The sequence below is a fragment of the Xiphias gladius genome, chromosome 20, assembly GCF_016859285.1.
Source record: "Xiphias gladius isolate SHS-SW01 ecotype Sanya breed wild chromosome 20, ASM1685928v1, whole genome shotgun sequence".
Taxonomy (NCBI): domain Eukaryota; kingdom Metazoa; phylum Chordata; class Actinopteri; order Istiophoriformes; family Xiphiidae; genus Xiphias; species Xiphias gladius.
The window spans coordinates 8,107,885-8,129,036 of record NC_053419.1 but is presented as its reverse complement, the minus strand read 5'-3'; the positions used below and the strand labels follow the sequence as shown (position 1 = coordinate 8,129,036).

The 21,152-nt window shown below is 38.8% G+C and overlaps 1 protein-coding gene across 2 annotated transcripts in view; it reads right to left on the bottom strand.

Annotated features, from left to right (window-relative positions):
- Positions 1–21,152, bottom strand: part of il11ra (interleukin 11 receptor, alpha) — a 46,718-nt gene that overhangs the window by 14,554 nt on the left and 11,012 nt on the right. The window lies entirely within an intron of this gene.

The following is a 21,152-nucleotide window of genomic DNA, read 5'->3' as shown; positions in this document are numbered from 1 at the left end:
ATAGTTTGGCAGGAATAATTAATAGCAACATCAACAACAGCAACAGCATTATCATCATCTTCATTTTGGATCCATTTCTGCACAAGCAAGTGGGTATGAAAAGAAAAATGTTAAAAATGTTTTGGAAAATAGCCTGAATTTCTAATTTCCTCAGTCAATTTCCTCACCATAGCAACTACATACCAATGTAAAAATTGCTTGGAATAACAGGTCTACACATCATCAATCAAGCTATGCCAGCTTCTTCCTTAGTATTGTAAATAAAGTTCTAAAAATGCAAAGACAATGGTCAAGAGAACTGGTAGCCTTTATCTCTCCCTAGTGGAAGTGTTACGGGGAGTCTTTCTCAAAGTTAAACACACATTTCCAATTAAAAACACAGAGGAAAAATATGTTATTTTTTTGTTTCCATTGTCTTTACTGTTCCCAGAAACTCTGGGGAACGTAAAGTTTTAGTTCCACTTGTGCTAGAGAACAGATCCACCGTTACGTTTTGTACCATAGATCAGCTGAACACATTTCCTATATAATCTGCACACCGTAAAAAGTAGAGGCTAGTTGAGTAACTATAGTATAAAAGTATATTGTTTATAATTATACCCTGATCTGGTGGTGGTACTTGGAGAACAGGACATGTCATATATGGAACAGACTTTCTATCTCTCTCTTTACAGTTCAATTTAATAAAATAAAGCTACACTGGCATGGAATTTGTCTACAGCCATGCCAGCAGATTTGTGAGGCTGTGTTTAGGCACAGCAGTGCTTTGAGCAAAATGCTAACCTCAGCATGCTAACATGCTGATGTTAATTGGGTGAAATGTTTACCATGCCCACCATCTACTTTATGTGTTACCCTGCTAACATTTGCAAATTAGCACCAAACACATAGTTCAGCTTTGGCTGCATTACTGGAACATTTTTAAAAAGTAATGTGAACAGGATGTGTCACACACGGAATAGACTTTGTCTCTACTCTAGCATGATAGTTTGATCAACTTTGAGATTCACAAGCAAATTTTCAAGCTGTTTATTGTACCATAGTTGATTGGCTAATTAGCTTCATCAGCTACGATTCCTCCAGTGAATGTTTGTTTGATAAGCTTATCCATGTGTCAACGACATGTGTCCTTGCTTGTACACAAGCAGAAGACATTAGCAAGAAAGCTAATGTACGTTGTGGTACTAGTTCCATGGCTCTTTTAGTAATGTCTCACAGTTGTCTGGCTGATAGTCAGTGGTACTGTCAGAAAACAATAAAATGGTCATGTTACAGCTTTATGCAAATGTAAAGAAAATTACTTGATTAAATAAATGTCTTTCTATTAAGAATTTCTCTCTATATAGTGAGAGAAACAATGGAATTATGACTGCATTATGACCGGCTGTATTATGTGTATTGCAGTACATAAAAATTAAGACATTAACTAAACTCTCTTTCTGTCATGAAACCTGTCATGGAGTTGTGAGAGTGTGATGTGATGCTGCTGACATTTTTATCCCCAGGAGACATTTACAACAGACAGCTTTATTCATAAATGACAACCTGAAATACTGTGTCTAGTGTTTGTGTGCACAGGTTTCACCTTTTTGCTCTGTCACACACACAAACCCTTTACTGTTACCTTATTCCATCAGCTATTAATGTACACTAAGGCTGATCTGATTAAAACTCAAAACATACACGGATACTGGAAACTACTGTGTGTGTGTGTGTGTGTGTGTGTGTGTGTGTGTGTGTGTGTGTGTGTGTGTGTGTGTGTGTGTGTGTGTGTGTGTGTGTGTGAGAGAGATATAGAGAGAGAGAATGAGTGTGAGAGAGAGAGAGAGGGAGAGAGACTTAATGAATGTGATAAGTGAAAGACAATGTGTTTGCTAGTCCAAGGTCACACACTTGATCTGCTCAAATAGGAAGTTACTGAAGTTTTGGTGTGTGGCTTTCCACAAACCAAAACTCTGCTCTGGACCAAATGTCTTGATATATATTGAAATATTTTTTTTCATTGCAAAGGGGAAGAGTGAGCAATTGGCTTTGTGCATGCTTCATTAGAAAGAGAACTCCAGTTATATAATTACAAACTGTGCACACGTTATTGTGTAGTGAAGCAGGATTTCAAAACAAAACACCTTTAAAAATGTCACCAATATATCCGAGTCTTCAAACATAGAATTAATACATTAATTAGAATTTCCTCCATAAAATGCACAAGCATTCCCAGGTGGACGTCCAATAAAGATAAACAGAAGGATCATTATAAACTGTAAGGTGAGGACGTTAAAGCTCAAATCTGTGATCACACAAAATATCAGATGGTATCAGACTGAGGTGATGTACACCAACTGATATTCTGCGTGATCACAGATTTGAGCTTTAACGTCTTCACCTTACAGCTTAAGATGATCCTTCTACGACAATAACAAAAGACACAGAAATACATATAAAGCAAAAATCAGAGAGGCAGAGAAAGATGGGATAGACTGGTAAAGGAGCATGCCATCAACTAGGCAGATGGGAGCGGGGGGAAAAAAAGCCAGGAAAAAGCATGAATGAGTGTGTTTGTTATGTCTCTCCAATACTCTTGTTAAATACATTAGAAAATGTTTGATGTTACAATAAAGTTGAAATTGGTGCACAGTTACCAGTTTTTCAGCCAACAACGATAATACAGCATGTCAAAGAAAACAGTGCTTTATAGTGCTTTAAAAACTGTATTTCTCTGAGACCATTCATCATCCTACTTCACCTTTTGAACTGTTGAACTACCATGTTCCTACGGAAACAGAGTGAGACATTTTCCTAGGGTTGACTAATACTTTGATTAAGTCAGCACAAAGCAGTAAGAGTTCACTGCTTTCTTTTGTTTCATTTTCACAACTGGGCTTGTCAAACAGAGTTTTGCTTCACAAAGAGCAAAATGGGGGATGAGTGATGAGCTGGAGGCTGAGAATCAGTGACTATAGTCTGGATTCCTACAACAAACAAAACATGAGCAAATAAAGTACACAGAGAGGAGAGTAGGCAAACAAATCTGGGTGTTGGATGAATTCACAACATTAAAAGTTTTTTTATTTTTAGATGTAGCCTGCTACAACACACTCAAATTGGGAAGTCCACATGAAACAAAGATCAAATATGCTCTCATTGATTCAGCTTCATTTAGACTCTAAATACCACCCACTTTATTTGAGACAGGTTGTCTTATTTGAGCTTTTGTGCTGTTGCCTACAAAGGGAAACGAACACCGTATTTGGCTTAGTTGGTTTTAGTTTTTGAATTACACTGGAAGTTTTAAAAGTACAAATAAATCTAAAGCAAGGGATCTGAGGGATTATCATTTACTATTCATAGGATTTTTTTTTTGCTTGCATGCAAAGGTTTGGGGGGCAGATCTTTGTGGTCTAAGGTTTCCTTAGTCCAGAACGAAAACAGAAAAGATCTGCATTCACCTTTCAGTTGTAGCCCATTATCATCAGTGGTATATGGAGCAGCAGGGGAAAACCAAAACAAAGTTTATTCCAAAGACTGACAGATAGTCATGCGGCACTTTACTGCACTTTAAGGTTTTATATCTTTATATCAGTGTTCACAGAGAGCGCACAGAAAGAGAAGTTGGCTATGAGCATCAGTAGTTGAGACTGCCGCTGGACCTCATACTGTCATTAATAATGATGGATGGCTAGAAACAGAGGATGGAAACAGGTGTCTTGTACCACAACATGCCAGCAGAAATGTCAAATAATGAGGTTACTTCTGCCAAAATAAAAGTCAAACACAAAGACAATACACCTGTTTTAAATCCTTTTTTACTTCCTGAATACTAGAAAAAATACCTGCACCCAAACCTTCCAAACGTTTGCATTACAATGGCTACCAAATGTATAATTTGAAGAGCTACATTACAGATATACTTCCTTGACAGTTGTGTCTGATACTGGGCTTCACAAATAAACAGGGCTTTACCTATTTGCTCAAAGCCACTTTAAAACTTCCACCATGGTTGTTAGTGATATTAAACCTGTAACCCCTTGTTCTTGGCATCTGTGTAAGCATGAGGTCTCCCTGCCAAACATATCATCTGTTTGTTTAAACCATGACATAAACATAATCAACATTTCATCAGGAGAACAAGTTGCTATATTTGTCTAACACGAGTGCTGTGAGGCTGCCAGTATCTAAACAGTGATGTATTTGATACATTTTCAGTTCTGCTCAACAGTGCTGTTGTGAGTGAAATAATAAGGATGATGATGTGACACATGTGAATCAAACAGGATGATGACCTTTGGCTTCCGCATATGGGACGGTATCAAGAGTGTCAGGAAAACTGCGTGGCAGAAATTTCAGAAAATCAGTTACTGGGCAATGTGCAGCATAGGGCAACACACACCTGTGGCATATGACAAGCATCAAAACATCTCATGGCTTCTGTCCCCTATGTAAACCCACACTGGTGGCCTCAAGACATGCCACTGTCCTATTTACCAAAGTCAACACAATGTCATCTTCCTGGAAAAGCAGCAATCACTGGTTTGGCACATCCCTTCTACTGTACCCTGACTACTTCTGTCAGTGCAGCTAACCCCCTGTGTTACAGACATCAGCCGATACTACCTGACATGTCAGTGTGTCTTACTTGGGATCTCTAAAACCTTATTTAGCTGCATCACTGCAATGTATGTGTAGTAAGTAGTGAAATTATCCAGGTTTAAACTGTTTTTAAGTGCTGAAACTTCAAAAAACAGGGTATGGGTATATGCACAAAATTTTGATGGTAAAATACTTGCTGTAAAGCAAAACTTTGAAGACATAGCCATTCTAAAATACAAGATAGAGCAAACATTGCTTAGCATATCTTCCTTTGTGCTCTATATTTCCATATAAAGTTCAAAGTACAGTATCCATATTCTTTTGATTTTTTCATGTCTTACCTTTATTCGTTCAGCCATATTTTCCATTGCTTCTCACACTAACTCAGTTGAAGGTTAGCATTAATAACTTAACTACTGTAGGAAACGTATCATGGCCCATTTATCATCATGGCCCATTTTGCTCGATCTAAATCGCCTTGGCCTGGCTTTCAAACCATGTTTTATCAAATCAAAAAGGGCAAAATACACATGTAGCACATTACTAGATACAGATCAATTAATGAATAGTGGATTTCATCACCTCCTTTTCGAGTGAAGTGCTTCAGGTGTATCTGCCAAAAAAACAGATGAAGAAAGCAGTGCAGTTGAGACTAAGACAACCACAGCAGCTCACAAAGTCAAATCCCACCAAAATGTACGCAGAGTTCTTCAACTCTTTATAGGGGGCAGAGACAAACTCTATTTCCTCTGGTGTCTTATGATCTAGCATGGCAGTGTTACATTCACCACTATGTCACTGTTACTTCACACAGCACACTCAGCAAATTCAAATCTCACTGACTCCTGTCTCCTTCACCTGCTTACATTCTTCTTTCTCTGTCCATCCCTACCTTCATGCTTTTATTTAGCTTTTTTACATTCAGTACATTCTGTACATGTAACCCGATGGCACACTGCAATGTTTACAGGCCTTGAAAATACATCACGCTCCAGTCATGGAGGATTATGCATGCAAAACATGTTATACTTTGTATTTTGCATATTGTGCACTAAAGGAGTACTCTTTCTATTGTGAATCAAATAGTACTTCCCTGTCGGCTTGAAAGGGGGCACTAAAAAAAGATTATAGCTTGTTCCAGTAGCCAAACTGCTTCACCTCTCTCAATCCACTTCAACAAAAAACCTTAAATTCAATACAATACAGTATTTAAATTTTTGGGGGAGAAGTGTTTGGAACACATGGATCAACGGTGGAAAAGTGGATTTTGCTGCAGGAGTGATCTGAAGTTTCCTAGGTGTTTTGATATGTTTTTTTGTTTTTCCCGGTGATTCCATTGTCACTGCTATCTATCTGAAGCAGAATTCAGCTGTTGGGCAAGCAACAAACTGTTTTGGGCCACCTTGCAAGCCTGCAGGTGATGAGTATTTTACACTCAAAAGATAGAAAAAAGGTGTTTTAATGCTTCCATATTTTAAAGTGACAGTGTTACAGTTATGATATCTTACTTCTCATTGCTGCACTAAAAAATATGAGGACTTTTTTTTCCTCCAGATATTCCTCAAGCGAAAAAGCAGTAAATATTTATTGAATGGCTTAAATACGTTAAGGGAATGTTGATTCAGATGCTTTGCTGTCTGCAAATCTGTCAGGTAATTCCCAAAGCCCCCCCCCCATGTTCACCCCTTTCAGTCTGTGTCCTTTACATTTTTAGACCACGACACAAATTTTTATTTTTCCACTCTACTGTGCAGTCAGTCCCTGGCTATGTTTTCCATTCCTCTAATGCCAGAACCTTCAAGGTTCAGTAAACATATTTATGTCATACTTTCTAATGGCTTACCCTCTCTCCTCTCCTTCTTACTTCCAGAGTAACTAGAGATCAGAAAAGGCAGGCTGAATCTCCTTTTACCTCCCTGCACCTTTCCTTCACTCCCATGTAATTTTTCCAGTCTATCAATTCACATTTCCTCTCTCTTATCTCTATCTCCTCCTCCAACACCTTTACAGAGCTCTTTTCTCCCTCTCTGCCTGTGTTTTACTGCAGAGGCATTATTTTCCATCTCTAATGCCAGACGGTGCAAGGTCCAGTAAGCATATTTACACAAAGTTTTCTAATTATCCTTTCCTAAGACTTGGAATCAATGCTGTTCCTGAGAGCAAAGTGCTAAACTGTCCTCGTGCCCCTGAGCAACATGTGCCTGTTCATACTGGAGTGTCAGTTGACCTGTTATGTGAGTGTTTTTTCTGCTTGCTCGGCTGTGTTTGTGTGGTGTGTCTGTTCTAAGTGTCTGTATAGGCATCTAGTAAAAGCAGCAGCATGTCCAGATTTACTATCTCAGGTTCCACCCAAACATTTGGAGCTATAACTGGAGATGGCCACATTAGGGGACCATCAAATCAGCATATTTTATCCCAAACCATGTTCCCTTAGTAAAAGAAAAGACAAAACCAGAGATCTTGGGTTAGATACATTAACTCTGAGAAAACTTTAACTAAACTTAAAAATTTGGATTTAATTTATCGCATGTCTATTTGTGATTTCAGAAAAATCAGCCATTTTTTTCTGACTGCAAAACTCCAAGTTGGTTCAGGAGGTTTCAGGAGTGCTACTTTGATCTGATCTGTCGGAGTTGGAAATTTTGAGTTAAAAAAAAACAAAAACAAGAACATGAGCAAGTTTCATGCGATTCCTGGAAAGAAACTTTTAATTTTTTACTGTGCAAGATTTCTGTACATATACATTCAATTTAGCAAAAATAACAAAGCGGGGAAATAATAAGGAAATCATCATAGCCTACATAGTCAGACCCCGTCAATTCAACTCATTTTGCCACATGAAATTCTCCTGTCAAATATGGTCACCTCTCCACTCAACATGTCCTCAAGAGGAATTTGGAGTTGCTCAGTTTTAAGAAAACCAGGTACCACAGAGGTTTTTTCTCTGATACAAAAAAAAAAAAAAAAACACAAACCAGTGACAGTTCAGTAAAACCAGCAAAGCCATAGCTGAGCTCAACACTCACAGGGAAACTTACAGGGAAAACTCCCCCTGGTAGCCACACAGATACCTGAATCTCTACAAGCCTGATAATACCACAAACCACTTTCCCTCAGCTGCTGGAGGAGGACTTTCCGAAGCTAAATGTGAAAAACCACACTTTCATCCAGTGTAAACATGTCCCTGATGGACTATGACACCCCTACGGTACCAAGGTACCTGCTTGGTGGTTATGAACACGATTCTTATCCTCTCTTATCCCACTAGTTACTGAGCAAAAATGGTCAATGCAAAATAGCCACGATGTTACAGATTACAACTGCCAATAGTCGACCAACAATGTCAAGGACGACTATGAGCTTCTCCAATTTCAACACTCTCTCTTTCCATAGATTGTGGAGAGTGTTTGTCTGTATGTGTGTGTGTGTCTACTCGCAAGCCTATTCTGTGACTCACCCCGACCAAGCACCTTTCTACTGCAACTCCTCCAGCAAGAACCATAATAGAGAGGGGAATGTAGCCATGGATATTGTCATGAGGATGTACCCATAATGCAAATATTCCCACATGCACAGACATACAAAACAACAGACAAGTCCCAAATCCCCGAAATACACAGTTTGCTTTTGAAAATAAAATAGCTTGTATTTTTGTAGACTTAGTAAATCCACACCAGTACCACAACCAGACTGATTAAAAACAATTGCAGAAACAGAACATGCAGAAATTCCTGGGGGAAAAACATTCCTTACGAGCCAACAGTAATAATGAGGTCAAGGGTGAAAGCTAAGGCATCCTGACAAAAGTCAAACAACTGCTGTGCCTAAAAGGCATCACAAAAAGGAAAATCAGAAACAGAAGAGCTGAGGAAAGGCGGAAGGCAAAGGGCCTTATTGTTTTCAAGAGCAAATCCAGAGTTGATTTTTAAAAGGACTTCATAGTAAAATGAGGTGTGTGCACTCAGATGATGAGTGATCCAATGCAAAAGAACTCTTTTAGCCAGTCCTCTCTGTGGCAGCACAATCCCACATGGTGAGTCACTCACACTCTGGCATGCCACTACACATTCAGTCAGCTTTACTAGAGAAAAAGCAAGACAGTGAGAGGGGAGAAGGAGACAAAAGAAAAAGAGGGAGGGGGGGGAGGAGAAACAGCAGAAGACAGGGGACTTAAATACAGGGTAAACTGAACAGAGGAGCAGAAATGTAGACGTTAGGAGTTAAAAATGCACAAAAACAAGCTAATAAAATGACATAAAAATATCTGTGTAGTCAGATTAAAGTCTATTCATTCAGATTAGTGTCTTTAACATCATTTTCTGTACACACACACTTACACACACTAATTTTTGCTGTCCGGTGACAGAACAAACTATTACAGGATGTCCTGTTCATGAGGACAGGTCATTACAGTTTATGTCATAAATTAAAGATTAACAAAGACTGATGTTTAATTTAGCCTACTGCACAATTTGGTCAACATTGTGTATGCATGTTTGTGTATTTGTGTGTGTCATTGTGGCTACCTGTGCTCAACATTATAGGAAATGATGACAAATTGATGGATTAGCTAACCCAAGTGATACGACTGTGTGTGTGTGTGTGTGTGTGTGTAAGTGTGAGACAACATAGTGTGACATTGTTTGAGAGAGTATGGACTCTGTATGTGTGTGTTTGTGTGTGTGTGTGTGTGTGTGTGTGTGTGTGTACATGCACTAAACCAACAACATGAGGAGGTCAAGCCAAGATGGTGGGGGCGGATTACAATGGCTTTGGTGTTTACTCAGGTCACTATGGCAACCACTGCACACCCTGTCCATCTGACCTTTCCAGGCGATAACAACACTGCTGACTGACGTGTGTGTGTGAGCGCGCGTGTGTGTGCACACGTATGTGTGCGTTTGTGTTGTGTTTCCATATGTGAAGGTCCTCAGTGCAAGCCTGGCTCTTAGTGTGTTTGCGCACATATGTCTTTCTCCATATGTGATTGTCCACCTACATGTCAGTATGACACAGAGACGTATGCAATGTTAAATGTGTGCACATCATTTATTGACTTTGTGTGTTAGTGTGTGTGTGTGTGTGTGTGTGTGTGTGTGTGTGTGTGTGTGTGTGTGTGTGTGTGGCTGGGTCAGTCGAACAATTGAGGACGGAGAGATAAGCTGTATCTACAAAATAGCTTTTGACTCATTGTGCAGTACAGATACTGTGTATAGGCCTTATTGTTTTTGCTTGTTTTATTTAGCCCCTTTTTGCACACAAGCCCATATATAGCATACCCAAAATAACATGGTTACTGATCTTGAACCCTTTTGATTTAAGTCATGATCCTGGTCTCTTCTTAAAGGCAACTCCTTTCCAAGCACAAACACAGTAAAGGTTTTTTCTCATCTATTAAATTTATTTTTCACATTTTACTCTTCTTTTTTGTATGCTTTCCGGTCTCAAAATGAGAAGTGAGCTATGTTGTCACGGGATCTTAAAAAGGTTTACACATACATAACTGTGAGGCATTGTGTTTTCTTTCACATTATGAATGTTGGTTGAGGCTTTGTAAAGATTCAACCAGCTGCCATCCCACATAAGGTAACAAACCCCCCAATGACCCCTCAATATTCAAGAATTAATTAATGTTAAATTTTAATACTGAAAAATAAGTGAAAATAAAGAAAAGAAACCCTGGTTGAAACTTATTAAATTTTAAAATGCCTTACTAGATTGTAGCATTACCATTTAGGCTTTTTTTTTTTTAACTCTGATTTGTGCTTTCTCCCTGGTTTCACTTCCTATTATTTGAAGCGTTCTGTGTGAGAACATACAATCACGGTGAATATCAGTTTAAAGTGAATCTCTAATTTAATTTGTTTGTGAAAATCTGTAAAAAGCCAAACACCGCAAGCTTTAATTATATACCATAGATGGTGGTAGATGGTGTGGATGAAAATAGCTCACACCATTTTCTGTTTGTCTTGCTGCCTCTACTCTCTTTCTCTATCTTTCAATCTCTTTCACCGCTTGTTTCCCTGATGATACTGAACGCCAATATCCGTTAGACCGCTGCCAATGACATTCAGCTTTTTCAGCTGCTATTTTTATTCTGTTTGCCCTTTGTTTCTTCCCCTCTTTGTGCCTTGCTGAGATAGTTTACTTTGGGGCATGGAAGCCTAAGCGCCTTCTTATGACTACATGCTTATCATCTCATCTGAAAGGTGTTAACACATGACAAGACAAGACATAATACGATATCTTATTTTTTACAAACCCTAAAGTTCCATTTGTCCATTTGTCCAGGAGAGTTCAATGTCAAGTGCAAGAACAAATAGGTGATAGTACACAATCCATATTTCTATTTTGAAAATAATTAAATGAATTGATTTCTCGGAAAAACATGATACTTTTCTAAAGATTTATCTTATCACATTCAAATATTTACTAAATGTCAAAAAATTTTAGAGGTAAGAACAACTTTTTCAATTTACTTTCTGCACTTACTGAAGCCCCATTGGAGGAATTAAACATGAGGAAAATCTATTTAGGCTGCAGTGTTATACAAGTTGTCAGGAGGGCCAACGTGTCCGGTACTGAGCCTGTTCACTCTCCAGGATAATCTGATCAACTGTTGAGCTAAGGGGAAACACTTTGGCCTAATGGTTGGTCAGACTCCAGTATCTGGTGCTCTGGTGATCAACTGGTGATCAACTATATTTTTTTTTTGTTTCAATTCTTACATGTGGTTGTTTCAGGCTGGCTAGGTAAAAGCAGCGTAAGGCAACAACAAATACATGGAGAGAGAGATCCTAGCAACAGCTACTGAGAGTTTAAATCAAAGAGGAAGAAAACTAGAGAAGACAGAGATAACGATGACATAAAGAAAAGAACATATAACGTTATTAGTGTCCAGTTCTGTTGAGAAAATAGAGGCAGAAAAAAGTTCAGTCAGGCTTTGAAATCGAGAATCAGCTATTGTGGCCAGGCCTCAAGTGCACAAAAGATAAGAACAGTTGAAGTTGAAAAATGAGAGGCTGTGTTCCTGAGGAGGATAAGAAAAGGTGATAGGCATAAGAAATCTGTTACCAAGGAAGCCAAAGCCGTACTGGAAATGTTTGGCGAGCTAAGGAGGAGACAGGAAGGTAGTCAGAAAGAAACAAGGGAGAGATACAGAACATGTTAAACAGTCTCGCAGGGCTTTGATTTAAAAACACTTTAAACTAATAATTTGGCCTACAGGTGTCAAATTTAAGGATTTAAATTCAAAGAAATTCACCTGCTTCTCCCATGCTCCTGTGTAGCTCAAACGATAAACATTTGAAAGTGTTCTGTAAATCAAACATAATAAATGTTTTATAGAATTCTGCTTTCCAAATTAAATATCCAGAGATTAAAACATTGTACTTAACGGTGCTATATATAAGTTTTCTCTGACACCGAACGTGGTTTCTTGCCAGGAGTGGGTGGTGTTGGTGCCGATGGTCGCTTTCCAAGAGCTTCAGCCATTGTTGCATATACAATACAAGAGGTTAAAACATGCCCTCCTCTTCAAGGCAGACTGGATGCTACAGGGACTTGCAATCAGAAAGTGGTATTAAAAGACGGCATGGGACGGGGCTAGCTGGTTGGAATGCTAACTTCGGTAAAAGAACAGAAGTGATAGAAATAGAAGGAAAACAAGTGTTAACATTGGCGTTGCTCTCCACCGTTCGAGACAAGTCTTGGCGAATAAAGGAATGCTGAACCCGCAACGTTTCTTCTAGACTGGTAAATAAACAGCTGTTAATGCTAATGATACCCATATAGCAATAGCAAAACTTGCATATACCTCCTTTAAAAACTGTCAAAATGAGTTATTAAAATTTTGTCTGTTGGCTACTAGAGGCATAATGCAGAACCAATGCTTAATGAAGACCACCACCACAGGCACTGCTAATACAGGATAAATACATGAAGTTGGACTTTTGTACTAACTCTAACCATTTACAGCATGATAAATGGACGATAGATATATAAATACCTTAAGCCATGGTTACCCCTGAAAACAGAAATTGACCCTACAGAAACTAAACTTTGCCAGTACTATCTAGCCATTGAGCTGCTAGGCTTACTTCCAACCTTTGCCCAAGCCTAAACACACAAGGAGTAATGGCTGCCATGTGTGTACTGAGATAGCACCCAGCCAATCCACAGACCAAGGCCTGAGTGTGTGTGTGCATGTGCGTGTGTGTGTGTGTGTGTGAGAGACAGAAAGAGAAAGAGGGAGAATATTATTAAAGTAATTATATGTTAAGCAATGAGAAAATTCAAAACAGCTTTGGCTTGTTACTGAAAGTAGAATTTTCCATCAACTTGTTAGTCCTTTCAAAAGTAAAAATATTACTTTGTGTGTCCAAGTTTGGCACCGGTATCACAAACCTGTGTGTGTGTGTGTGTGTGTGTGTGCGTGCGTGTGCCTGTGTGTGCGCGTGTGTCTCTGTGTGTGTGTGCGTGCGCGTGTATGTGTGTGTGTGCGTGCGCGTGTATGTGTGTGTGTGCATGCGCGTGTATGTGTGCGCGTGTGTGTGTGCGCGTGTATGTGCGTGTGTGTGTGTGTGCGCGTGTATGTGTGTGTGTGCGCGCGTGTATGTGTGTGTGTGTGTATGTAGCAGCAGTATCTTGGCCTCAGCTCTACAACGCTGGAATTTCCTCCAGCTCTGCCGCCAGGGCAAGATGGCTACCATATGCCAGCTATTCACACACGCAAACACACACATACAGTTGAATACCAAATTTCAGCTAGAATATAAGTTTATAATACTGACACCAACCCTCACATATGAAGAAACACACACTGAAATGCATAATTGGGTGAAGGCTGAAATAAAAACATGCATCTGCACACATGGTCCTTGGCCTGTAAGTTATACCCAGATAGATGTGTACGGGTACATTTCTGTTTGTGATTATACATGTATATGACAAGTTGCAGAGAAAGTTCAGAGACTGTATGGACACTATACGAGTACCAAACCCACACACACACCAGTAGAAAGTACAAAATTATCCATATACAGTATACCCCTTTTTGTCAGTTATGCAATGGATCTCCTACTGGGTTCAAAAAAATCTATCCAGTTTGATAACAAATCCGTAACCCAAAAGGCACGTAACTTCTCAAAAGTACAGTGTGTATATAGTGATAAACATAAATCTTAAAAGACAAATGTTAGCCCAGTAAATAAACAAAAAACAGAGACTTTTTCTTTTTCAATTCTGTCTTTGCTCCTCCAATACACTCTTTGAAGGAATTAGGTTAATACCGAGGTGTGTATAATTCACCTCCATATACTTGAGGACATGTTATTTTGGCTTTTTTCTATGTGTATGATTACTTGATTTGTCTATACACAGTATCTGCCAAAATTTTATGAAACAGTCACAATATAAAGAAAAGAAAAAAATGGTAATGACTCTGTTGAGAAACTAGCAAGCACCAAACAAGTGATAACCATTTTGTAAGTACTCTGTCACCAGTGTGTTTTAAATAGAAAGCTGAAGATCGACACAATTAGTCAATAACTGATTAGTGGATCGCAGGGAAATTAATCAACCACAATTTTCATAATTGATTTATCGTTTCATTCATTTATCAAGAAGAAAATGGCAAATATTCTCTGATTCCAGCTTCTAAAATATGAGGATTTGCTGTCATAAAAAAAAAATTTCTCATACAAAGAAAAACAATTTAAGTAATCTTGGGCTCTAGGAAATTGTCATGGAAATGTTCCACTTCTTTCTGACATTTTATAGACTAGAAAATGGATACTTGCAGCCCTACAAACTACCAAACATTATTTTGGTAGCATCCTCAGATAAAACAATTACTTAAAAGCTGCAGTGAACCAGCTTCATGTGGAAATCCATCTGGCAAGCCACTGTTTTGGCAAGGGAACAAGGAAGTATGGAAATCCGAATGGCCATTAATAACGGATGACTAACAAAAGTTTAGCGGACGTTGGATGTCCTAAGCCTGCCATTCAGCCATATTTCTGAGATAGCTCCTCTGAAGAAAAGTGTGTACAGCTGGTGACTTATTAAATGTCGCAGGGTTAGAGTTATCCCTAGCTAGAAGATGTGTAATGATGAAGGAGGAAGAGGAAAAAGTGTGAGCTATACTAGATGACAACCGCATAACCCTTACCACATTCGGACAACCTTCCTATGTGTTTATGTTACACTGCTCAGGAGAGATGTTTGAAAAAAGCAAACACTCTATGCTGACAGACAGTGCCACAGTAAACACCACCATGTGCTAATGCAAACCACAGCTAGGATTTGAATCTTCTGTGTCTTGTATACAGAGCCATAGTGGTACTGAAAAAAGAAGATCTGGCACAGGCAAAGTCCCACTACTAACCACAGAGGATCTGTAGCTAAATCTCCTGAGCAAATAGCAAACTGTTCACTGGCAAAACAAACATACTGTCAAAGAATTCACTGTTGTTTTGGGCGAACATCTGCCTCATTATTACTGTGAAACTGCCCCACAAAAAGCAAACCTACTACTCAATGAAGTACCTGATCTATACTAAGCACGAGGTATGTATGCAAAGACACCTATTTATAAACATTTTGGTGGCATCTGACAAATACACACACTTCACATCCAAATTATTAACTCTATAAACTTTCCTCTTAAATTATCTACAGTTACAGCATGGTCCACCATGTGTTCATTTACTCTACCAGCATCAACACTACCACGTTATGAATTAGCTCAAGAGGTTTGGGTACATCTAAAAAAATATGCATAGTAAGTTATGGAAAGGCAAAGTACACATAGCTCAAATGAGAAACTAGAACCATGGGTCAATCATAGGTTTTTAATACAAAGTAGCGGAGATCAGATATGTTTGTTTGTTTTTTGACAGATTACAGAAAAAGTCTTGATCTCCAGGACTGATGTCATTTCTGTGACCTAAAGAGAAGGTATTTATTTTTCCAGTAAGATATCCAACTTGTCTTTTACTTAGTAACCAGCTTCATAAACTCTGCATTTAAAATCACTTATATAAGCCACAACATTTTGTTCCAGTTTAGTGGCTCTCAAGCACTCGAGAGAGCCAAAGGACCATGAACAGAGCGGCCAAGCAGATGTTGTTCAGTGGAACCTCCTTGGTTGCCAACACGAGCCCTGGCAAACTTTCTTTTGAGGGTGTAACAGTACGCAAAAGTCATGGTTCAAAAAATACCACAGTTTTAGGGCCATGCTTTGCCAGCGAAACACTGCTTGAACACTCAGAGATGAATGAATTGCACCTCAACATTTCACACCAAGCATACAAATGCAACATTGTGTATTACCCGACTATTATTCTAAATGGAAAGTGTTTTCTGCATCTCTGAATTCCTGGGGTTATGTAAGGCAGGATGTTCATGTTAGGTTAGAAAATCATTATGGTTATTATTGTGTTTATATTCCAATATTCCTATTTGTGTTTGCGCTTTAGCTGTGTAACTTTTGTTAGTGTGTATCAGCAGACCTTCACCTTTACAGTAGGTAATGCTGTAACAAATGTGCCAGTATGTAGCTATTCCAAGAGACTTAAGGCACCAATACACTCCATCAGAAGTGCTTGCCAGCGGATCGAATCATTTCAGAAACCCCTTTCCCCACACTTTTCCGAAGTCAGATTGCAGGTCCGACAATCCAACATTCACGCCTTCTTCATGCCATGATTGGCCAGTTGTGCAGAGGTAAGAGAGGAGCTGCAGTGTGAAGTTCTTTATTACACAATTATTTATGGCACTATTTGTACAACCAAGTGCAACACTATGAATGCCTTTTCATAAGAGACTGTCTGAAAATGTGCACCATTATCCCCATATTGAAATAATATTGCACTGTCCAGTGTTGATATAATTTCCTGGGAAACCATGATGCCTCCAAACAGATGATGTGAATGATATGTGAGTCTCTTCCAGCTCTGGTTTCGCATTGATATTCACCATATAGAGGATACTTGCTTTACTAAAAGGGACTAATTGGAAAAGCATGGTCTGGCTGACAGTAAAAAATGGCACCTCCTACTCTTTCAAAAAGACTAAGGTGCAGTTAATTAGGAATAAGAATGTTAACCAAACCAGACAAATGGTGACATTTGTTTACACACTCCGGTTTTCTTGTTAATGTAGAGGCAACTTAAGTGAACCTAAGTGTTTGTGGAAAAGGGAAATTTTCCACAAACAAAATCAACTTTAGATGTGATCTCACCTCTCAAATTCTTTGGCTGTGTTAAACTATGCTTAAGTGTCTGGACTACGTTCAAATTGAGTCAGCTGGCAGTACCAGATTATTACCGTAAACCGCAGCACTTTATAACTGTGGTCTGGAAAATTCCATAGCGATAGTGTCCTGGTTAAGACTCCCAGTCATCTCTATACTGACCTAAACATCTGTCAATGAATCTACCATTGTGCTCTGAAAGATCACGCAGCCTATGATGTGATTGCATTTATGTGTTCCTTTACGTTCTTGTTTCGTGAGTCTAATTTATGCTGTTTGGTTCAGTAACTGAAAGAACGGATACGGAGATGCAGAGTGTAGCAAAACAGTTTGAGTTAGTACTGCTAGTAGCCAGAGGAAGATGATGGCCCAACAAACATCTGCTCTATGTGAGCCAATGAAAGGCTCTTTAAACATACACCCACCTACCCCCCCACATCTGCTCCATGTTATCCAACAAGGCCTTATACATAGACTGACCTAGCCACAGGCACATACACAAGACCAAAACATGGAGAGGAAGGACATGGAAAAGATTTTTTTTTTCTGTGATTCAAATGTAAAATTTTTCATATTGTGGGGTACTCATGTGGAGCTATGATTATATGCCCAAAACAGCTGCATTTGCTTTCTGTGCTAATCAAACAAATAGGCCAATTCTAACCGCAATAGATAGATCCGCCATGTGTCATTTGATGGCTTGCAGTCATAGCTTAAAAATTTTTTTATCAAATGCATGAAAACACACACACACACACACACACACACACACACACACACACACACACACACACACACAAACACTTACATGCATTTGCTGCTGATGATAGCTGTACCAAACAAGTCCAAGTTGATTGGCTAGCCAACAAACTCTGCCCCCTTCTGCTTTGCCACACTTCACTGAGCATCTGCTGTGTGAGCTGTGAGCTTGTGTATTTCTGCGTGTGTGTGTGTGTGTGTGTGTGTGTGTGTGTGTGTGTGTGTGTGTGTGTGTGTGTAGAAAGTGTACTTGGGGGGGGCAAAATTTGAGGTCTCCAAGGGTAGAGACTGCGTTTTGAGGGTCAAGACTTGGTTTTAGGGTTCAGGTTAGAATTAGGTTTAGGTTAGGGTAAGGATAAGGAGTGGGGTTGGGCATTTATTTGTGATGGTTAAGGTTAGGGTAATGAGCTAGGGAATGCATTTTGTCAACGAGTGTCCCCACAAGGATAGCTGAACAAGTCTGTGCATGTGTGTAAATGTACATCCACATACATTTGACTGGCGCCACGCTACTGCTGGCAGCAATTATAAAGACATAAAGCAGATAGCTGAAGATTACCATTTTATGCAACACAGAAAACATACACGTGCGTGATATACGCAAAAATATGATGTACTGGACTGTCTGTACTTTAGAAATATTGTCATTTTTCCACTCTGACACCATTTCATTACAATATCAGAAATGAATTCAAATACAAAGTATCCTGGGGGCTCAGATAGCAGCTGTCATGCTCCAACAAACTATCCAGTAAAGGAAACCCACTAAAAAAAAATAATAATAAAATACTATTTACCCTCTTAACCTTGACTGACCCAGTTTGTGTCAAAGACATCACTCCCTCTCAGTGACATAACAAGACACCATAGAAATACACATGTAAACACTAAAAGGTAGTCTTCATAACTTCAGATACTGCGTCCTCATCGCCTTATTTTGATTTTTTATTCATTATCACACTTACACTTCCTGTTTACATCACCCAAGAATGATAAGAATGAATCAATGAAATGAAACCATGGTGGTAAAAACTAGCTCTTAATTCCTCTATTTATTCATAGGCAGATATTTGTGGTGTGTCGGATACTAGTGGAAACACAGGTAAAAAAAGCAGAGCAATTTAAAGTTGTGTAGAAGTTTTTTTGTCCTTGAGCATGTGCAATATCTCAGAAGAGGATATCGAACAAAAGGGACTGAGGTTCAAAGACTTAAATCGATAAAGTTGAAAAAGAGATAAAGAAGTGACAGAAGTATTAAAGTAAAAGATTTTTTCCCATGGCACCATAGTCAAAAGGACTATGTTTGTGTGTGTACGAGTTCATGTGTGTTTAACTTTGACCGCCTGATGACCCAGCCGGTAAAAAGCTTTTGCCATGTGTTCAGCAGGAAGGAAAAACGGGGGAAACATATACATCCAATTTACACAAACATGTTAGGACACACACACCACATAGAAAACCCACCCACCCAACACACCCACACACACACACACACACACACACACACACACACACACACACACACACACACACACACGACCCCTGTTTGCTAGAACGATGACTCACTCTGCTGGGAACTCCATGCTTTCCCCATTACTACAGACTGGCTGACTGACTGTCCTAACATGCTGAAAAGAGAGGTAGAGTTTTGTAGGTAGCAGAATGGAAATGAGAGAAAGGGGTTAAAGAGAAAAAAATAGTGATACAAAAAAAAGATGTGTGAGAAAGAGGAGATGAGCCATAAGTGTTTGAAACAGTGAGAACAAGAGAGAACTGGCAGACAGGTCAGAGTGAACTATGTTTAATGTACCTGGTATGGTCATTCAACTGTACACAAAGGCATAGTGAAACAGTAAGTTTAACCTCCAGTGAAAGCATACTACAAACTGGAGGAAAAAACAATCCTATGAAAGCATAAAAACAAGAAAGCCATGCTTTCTTCATTACTACTGTCTGACTGTCTGTTCAAAAATGCTGCTGGAAAAGAGACAAACAAGAAGAAAGAAAGACACAGACAGAGACACAGAATAATCTCAATGTAATGTACGTTTTTTTTTAAGTGAATGCCTGTCCTGCTAGTCACAACCTTGTCTAAAGACCACACCTTTGAATGTATATACAACTCATAAAAGGATTTACATCAGGATGTTTTAAACTAAACAAATCCGATGGCAAACAGGAGGTCCTGTGTTTTACATGTTTTGTGTCCAAGACCCCATTCTAAATAAAACTGTCTAAAATTGACAAGATTTTGATTTAAATTCAGAACTATGTGATAACAAGATAAGTTAAAAAGATTATGAATCTGACAAGTATTTTACAGTTTTTTGTACTCAAAGTTACAGAAAAGTTTTGGTCGAAAAAGATACTGAAGTTCAATAAATAACTATATTGCCACCATGCATTCATAAAGAAAACACTGCCATCACTTGCTGGTAAGTATGTAAGTTAAAAAAGTAGCAGAACAATGAGCTTTCACACCACCAATAGAGAAAAAAAATATACATAAAAAGAAACCAAACTAATGAGCGCTTGGCTTCAAAGGAAGGAGATCAAAACCAAATGGAAATATGGAAACAAAGAAAAAAAAAAAAAGAAGATTACCCCCTTTGGCGCATCATGTTATGGTTACAGTTACAGTATGGCACGTGTTTTCATTTTTCAATTATGTAAATGCAAAAATAAATTTTAAGCATGATGAACTTGCATCATTTGACCACAGGGGTCAATTTTATCCAAGTGATTTGCTTTTTCTAAATAGTATTCCCATGGGATAGCTTTGTGTTTGATTTGTTTAATAGATTTCAATTTCAATGATAGAATTGAAATTTAGAGAGAAAGAGAAGGAAGAAGGATGGAAAAGAAGAAGAGAACAAGGAAAGAGGGAGCAAGAATGAAAAGACAGGGAAGGAGAGGTGAGGGGCAGACAAAAGAAAAAGATTAAAGGCAAGAAGGAAAGTGGAAGGCCAGAGATGTCTACTTTCTAGTAACTATAAACCGCCATTAACAAAAAAAGAAAACAAAAAAGCAAAAATACTTTGGCCTGTGTAGTTTTCATGCCAAGCTGAATCAAACTCTCAGACTGGATCAGGCAAAAAGATCACACAGTAAAGCAAACAGCCCCTATACACTGTACGCTGGGCAGAGGCAAAACACACACGCACACAAACACGCAAACGCACACAAAAACGCACACAAACATGCACACAAACATGGAAACGCACACTGAGTGGAGCTGCAGTGTACACTGAAGGTTCTACAGTAGGACTATTCAGTCAAGGCAGACAGTGGGGCAAACAGATCTTATATAGGTCAGGCTGAATCCAATACTCATAAAACTCATCTGCACTGTTCTTCAGAACCTACAGTGTGAGTTTTCAGACAAACCCCCACAGCAGAGCAAAAATATTCCATGTGAACTAATACAGGAGGCTAAATGGGTTAGAATTAAATCAATAGAAAGGCCTCTGAAAAAAAAAAAAAAAAAAAACATTCAACATCAACAACCTTATTACAGTGTGAATTATTTGCTGAAAGCTGGACAGACACA